The sequence below is a fragment of the Halyomorpha halys genome, unplaced genomic scaffold, assembly GCF_000696795.3.
Source record: "Halyomorpha halys isolate HHAL.00 unplaced genomic scaffold, Hhal_1.1 Scaffold349.1, whole genome shotgun sequence".
Lineage (NCBI taxonomy): Eukaryota > Metazoa > Arthropoda > Insecta > Hemiptera > Pentatomidae > Halyomorpha > Halyomorpha halys.
This window is the reverse complement of record NW_027109825.1, coordinates 765,525-772,482: the sequence shown is the minus strand read 5'-3', so window position 1 is coordinate 772,482 and position 6,958 is coordinate 765,525.

The window sequence follows — 6,958 nt, the reverse complement described above, 5'->3', positions numbered from 1 at the left end:
TTAAATGATTTATAAATGACTGTATTTTTCAAAATATGAAGGAGATGGTCGGGGATGTGGTGAAAAGGAACAAAAAATAGTTTCGCCCCACATTACAGGGCTTCATCAGGGCTAAAAATCTAAAAATTTGTTGACAATGTAGGATAATAAGATACAAAGAAGTAAACTGAGATAGGGTTGAACACTATGTAAAATTAGTGAAAAAAATATATAAAATGAACAAAAAGAAATAAAATTACAAGTATATATTAAAAATAAAAAATATAGACTATTTGATAAAAATGAACAGGAGACGTAATAATACGTAAAAATGTAAAAGAAGGTATAAGAGAAATAAAATAAATATTGTACACAGTCTAGGAGAAGAAAAATTAAGAAAGTATATAAAGGTCAAGAAAGAATAAATAAAAATAAAAATAATAAGAAGAAAGAAAGTAAGAAAGAATAAGTCAGAACCACTCACTTGTGTTTAAAAAACAGCGAACGAGTAAGGCACAATTTTATTTTAAATGATCCTCTGTTTTGATTAGAATTTTATATAATTAATGATTTTTTGTCATTAATTTATTTATTATAAACAATTTTATTTTAATTGTTTGTTTTTTTGGTAGGATTCATTTTTTATTATTAAATACTTGCAGATTCGACAAAGCTTCCCAATTGAATTCAGGCAATCCCCCTAGATATAGGGATGTCAGTAGTAGTATTTATTAAGTCAAAAATATTATCCGAACAACAAGAAATTAACAATTTGTCGATTTATTTTGTCAAATAACATAAAAAAAGTACTACTCTTACGAAGTTCTTTATAGTATATTAAAGTAGCTTTAATTTGAGTAGTAGCAGACATCAGTACGTCAAATGGTTTTTGAGATGTAGATTTCTCAAAATAAATTCACTAACAGCTGATTTTTCAGTGTATTTTTTATGAAATGTTGTTTTTTAAAAAGCTCTCGAGACCTATTTAACATAAACAGTTCTAATAGGGCTTATATTTTAGAAACTTTACTCTACTTTAAATGAAAGAAATAAAATGTTGAAAGGAATATGGTCCGGGTGCGGTCAAAAAAACTCAAATAATAGTCTTACACTATTTTAATGAGCCAACGTTTCCCCCCACGTTGCAGGGCTTCTTCAGGGCTATTTTGACGGCAGTCAAAACAAAAAATGAAGAAGCCCTGCAACGTTGGGCGAAACGTTAGCTCAATAAAATAGTATAATACTATTATTTGAGTTTTTTTGACCGCACCCGGACCATATTCCTTTCATCTTTACACACGGTCAATTAATAATCTTCCAGAAATAAATAAATATGTTAAAATGTAAAAAGATTAATTTAATATTTACATTTAATTTTAAATTCGTGATTAAAAAAAAACTATATCTTGAGAACTATTGAACGTAAATAGCTCTATTAGGGCTCATATTTTAGCTGAGTTACTCTACATTAAATGACTTTCTCTTAGGTTTTCTTGTGTATTAATTAAATACAATTTGAATTTTGATATAAGTTAATAAATTTATTGTTTAAATCCAAGTTGTATGTAAATGTATCCTAGTTAAGTCTCAAAACTCTTTATTATTTCTTTAACAGTCCAACGTTTCGGCCAATTCCGCCATCCTCAAGAAAAATCTTAAATATAAATTTACACTTCACATCCAACAATTTAAAAACTTTTTTCTTGCTATTCTGCCCAGGTTATTAATATCAGGCAAATCAACCTACTCTGTCACAATTTCATTAATTTTTAATACATTTAATTATAGATCAACACTATCACTTTCTTGTTGGTAAGTGGACAATATTTGTACATAAAAAGTGATAATTTTTTCAGTGTTTTTTATAGAATAAGAAATAAAACCCAAGAGAAAAAAATACCCCAGTAATCAACAGTGTTAGAAAATATATTTTAATATTGTAAGTGACATGAAGAAAAAGTTTTGAAATGGTCCATAGAATAACACATCAGGTTAAACAATGTGATCTGTGTATGTTACTGTATTTTTTCCTTATTGTTATATAATTCTATATTTAAATTGCGGTTCATAAGGTTGTTCTTTGATATGTGATAGTATCACTGATATATTTATAACACTCAAGATAAATTTGTTTATTAAAACTTTTAGCGTACTGTTAGGACTATTATTAAATTTATTTAGAGCATAATTAATTTTTCAGACGAACTTGATTGTAGTTGTATGTTTAAGCAGTTACAAGTCGCTAAGTATTGACATTCTGAATCATAAATATATAAATAATTTGAAATATACTAGAATTAATTCCATCCCAAAGTAAGGGGGTGATCGAAATTCGTGTGATGCGCGCATCAGCTATTTTAATGGAAATTTGTCATCCTTTTTGTTAGTATTGAATCCGTTTCATCTGATAGAAATAACGAGAATATTTTTTTTTAAATAAAAAATTAGAAACAAAGTTTTTAATTTCTTTTTACATGTGTTCTATTTTTCTTGTCACGTCTTACATTGTATCTTTTTTTAATTTGGTGCTGACGAAGCCCTGCAAAGTGGGACGAAACGTTGGTTTACATTAAAAAGTTTTTTCTACTATTTTGTACTTTATTAACCGCCACACGGACTATCTTACCTTCAATCTACTTTATACGATCTTCTCCTTCTTCTGTTACTGGCACAACAGGCGCATGAATCTGCCATTCCCCCGCTCAACGGCCGCCAACCGTCTTTCTCTATCTTCTGCAAAGGGGCCTCTACATGGTGGCCAAGCCATGGCGAACTATAGACATGCGCGAGCATGTGGATGGGTGGCTTGGTTGAGTTGGCCTAAGCTCGTTGCCGATCCTTCGAGAGTCGGTTTTTTTGGACACAGATCAAAGGGGTTCGTGTAGCATCTCCACCATTGTTCTTTGTCCAGTTGCAACTGAGAGCTGTTAGGAGGTTAAAGGTGTTTGTTGGTACTTTTTATAATAAGTTTTATATTTAATCTTATTTGTTTACATTTAATTTCCTTTTTTTGTAATAAAAATAATATAATCCCAGTACAATGGCTGAAACCACTTGTACGTCCACCATGCTTGCCTCTCTGAATAACACTGACATGTGGATGGCCCACTCTTTGTTTACCGAGCATTTGTACAAGCCTCCGATTCGTGGCGAGCGGCCAACATGTGCATCCGCCTTAAGGGTAACTGGAGTCCTCAGTTGTCACAGATCCCGCCTCACAGCAACCCTCCATCGGCCCTTCGGCCTACCACGTCGCCGCACACCATCCGGAACGTAACTGTACAGTTCATGAGCCACTCTTTCCTCGCTCATCCTCATTGCATGGCCAAGCCATTTAAGCCTCTGTATCATTATGTACGAGGAGATGCTACATTCCTTATAGAGCCCAAAAAGTTCGACTTAATACAATCTTGCTTTCATGAAATAATTACTGCAAGCAGTTCACTGTTAGTGCTCCTCCTTGTGTTAAGGCTCTGACCACAGATCGCTCCTATTATTGTACGAAAGACTTTAGTTAGAAGAGATTTAGGTTAGTTAAATCGAACAAAATTAAAAAAGAGGCTAAAAATAGAAAACTGCGTTATTAGCTATTAAACAATCATTTTTTACAATATAAAACGCTGAAGAATTGTTCCAACGATTATTACAATAAATGTGCTAACAATTTGGGGTAAACATAGAAGAAAGAGGAAAAAAAAATTCTGCATCTGTTTTCCTTGTGAAGGCTTTTTAAATGAACGTAATTATACGTCAGACTGGCTCCGGGTGAATTAAGAGATCGGCGATAGTAGATCTTAAACGATGACCTTAATAGAATGGAGGTCTTCAGTTTTTAAGAAATTATCTGGAATTAGTAGATAGCTCTTAAGGAAATTTTCAGCCGCATTCCTTTGCGGTTAATTTGTTCAAAACTATGGTAAAACTTGCACTCCTTCGAAGATTGATTACGGATCCATAATATATTTTGGCCCCAGGACATGATTATGTGTAAAACAATTGTGTTATGTTACTGCACCAATATTCCATTAAGAGGAATTATAAAAAAAGTCAATAATATCAATCCAATTTTTAATTACTTTAATAAAAACTGCGTATAGTTACTAGTTTTGGTGAGTCTGCCAAGTGTAGTTTAGGGGAATAAAAATGGCGGCTGTTTAAAAACGTAAAAAAAAATTAATTTTTCTTTCGGATCTCCTCATCTTTAGAATTATTTACAACACTAAAAAAACCTAATTACATCATCTAAAGAAGAGTGAATTTGCCCTAACAGAACTATTTACGTTCATTTCGAGATATAGCATTTTAAAAAGCAATATTTCATAAAAAATGCACTGACATATTAGCAGTTAATGAATTTATTTTAAGAAATCTATATCTCAAAAACCATTTGTCGTACTGACGTCTATTAGCACTCAACTTAAAGCTATTTTAATGCACTATAAAGTAGTTTATGACGTTTATCTTCGTAGGAGTAGCAGTTTTTATGATATTCGCTAAAATAAATTGATTTATAATAGTTCGGAAATTTATGAACAACAATATCTTAGATATTAGATCAGAGTACATATGTCAGCCAGCACTCAATATAAAGGAAATTTAACTTACTATAAAGTAGTTTATAACACGTATCTTTGTGGGGGTAGTAGTTTTTATGATATTCATTTATGAATATGAATTTTTCACATTTCAAATTTTATCCAAACAACTATAAATCAATGTATTTTAGCAAATGTCAAAAAACAACGACTGCGAATCATTAGTGCTATAAACTTCTTTATAATACTTTATCTTTTTGAGATTTAGATTTCTCTAAATAAATTCACTAACAGCTGATTTTTCAGTGAATTTTGTCAGACCTATATCTCTAGAACTATTGGACGTAAATAGCTCTATTAGGACTCATATTTTAGAAAATTTATTCTACTTCAAATGATGTTCTCTTAGGGTTTCTAGTATTGTTGATAGTTTTAAAGATATAGAGCTCCGAATGAAAAATTAATTTTTTTTAACGTTTTGGAAACATACGCTATCTTGCATTCCCCCTACCTATACTTGGCAGACTCATCAATTTGTACTAGTAATTATACATAGTTTTCATTAAACTAATCAGAAAATGGGGTGAAATAACTGCTTTTTTTTCTCCTCGGCTCTTGTACTATAAAGGTAAATATGTATGAACAACTTAAATCTTGTTTATTACAAGTTATTAAGTTTTAATACTATAAATAAAAAATACTACAATATTTACCAATAAAGTAAGTATGTAATATGAACATGCTGTTCCTTTTCGAAATCCCATTTGTTACTTAGGTAAATACCTCAAATCCACCCAATTGTAAATTATATTACAAAAAATAGTTGTGAACATTTTCGTGTTATTATTAAATATTAAAAAGCCCCGATTTTTTTTTTATACATTATACGTTTCTTCACACAGATAAAATAAGTATAGAGAGACTCTAGATGGGAATCGAACCCACATCTTCCATCAAAGTGCTCACCTATCACCTCCTTGCCCCTATTATTACGAGAGCCCGTGCAAAAAAAAAAAAACGTCTATTGGTTCCTGATATGTATTTCTTAATAAATGCAAAATTCAGTCTGAGCAACTAGAAATCAATATTTTGTCAATTGATTTAAACAAATATGAAGACTGCCTAATTAGTATCCAGTTTTATGAAATAAAAATTACTAATATAAAAAAATAATAATTACTAAGTAATATCCAGTAAAACCATAAAGCTCGTAAAAAAATAGATAAAAATAAATAAAATTTACATCAAAATTGCTATTAAATTGAAAATGAAAATTATATGAATTAGGTAAAAAAAAAAACTTAAATAGGTAAATATGAGATGTTAATTCGATTTAAACATGCTAAGAAGACTAAATATGTACAAATGTGTAACTTTAATCAAAATAGTCCTGCTTTGGACAACGTAAATAAATTATTAAGTCATAAATTTACTTACCTCTGTAGTTATCTATATATATAAAAGGAAATGGTAAAATCTTTGTCCACAATAACCTTTTGAATTACTGAACCGATTTACGCGCTGTTTTTTAAAAATGTCCCCTGTCGCTATGGGAACGTTTTAATCTACTAAAATCTCGAGTAGAAAAAAAAATTGTACAAAATTAAGCGTTTTTGGTTTGTAGCTCAGAAAATTTAAAATTTTTTTCTTGGTTATTGTACACCAATCGATTCATCTCTTTTCGAAGAACTAAAAAAAAAAAAATTACTGATTCCATTAAGCTATATTATATACACAAAAAATTATGAAATCATAATGTGGAGGTTATGTAGGTCAAACTTTTTTTTTTTAAAGAAAATCATATTCGTTTTTTTGTTGTGGTCCGAAACTGCTAAATCACATTTTTCAAGGAAATTAAAAATTGGAAAATTTTCACTTCTATTTAATCAGAGGATTTTTTTTTTCTCCCGATTTCAGTTGTTTATTATAATCGTTCATAACTTCTCTTCATTTTATCCAATTCCTACGTTAATAGAACCCTTAGAAAGCTGAATGTCTGCTCTTCTAGTCTACATAAACTAGTTGTTGATTTAATGACGAAATATTTTATATCTCCGGTTCCAAGTTGTTTAATTAGACCCAATTTGTGCCCTGTGGTGCAGTTTATAGAACCCTAAACCACTACAAAGTTTGGTGTAGATTTGTTGAGTAGTCTTGAAGTTAATTATATTTATTTTGATTTTTCAAATGAAATCAAAGGTTGATATAGAGAGATAATTTTTGGCTTGAAATTTTTATTTTAATGTGTTTTTTTGGAAAATTCGTATTCAAGGGTTTCTTGAAGTGCTAAAAAAGAATATTAAACTTTGTTTCAATCCTAAACAAATATTTTACCACACTTTCATAGGTCAGTCGGACTCAATTGTTTCAATATAGTACTAATATACTACTAATACTTATATATTACTAAAACAGTGAGCAGATTCGTCTCTTTCGGATAAAAA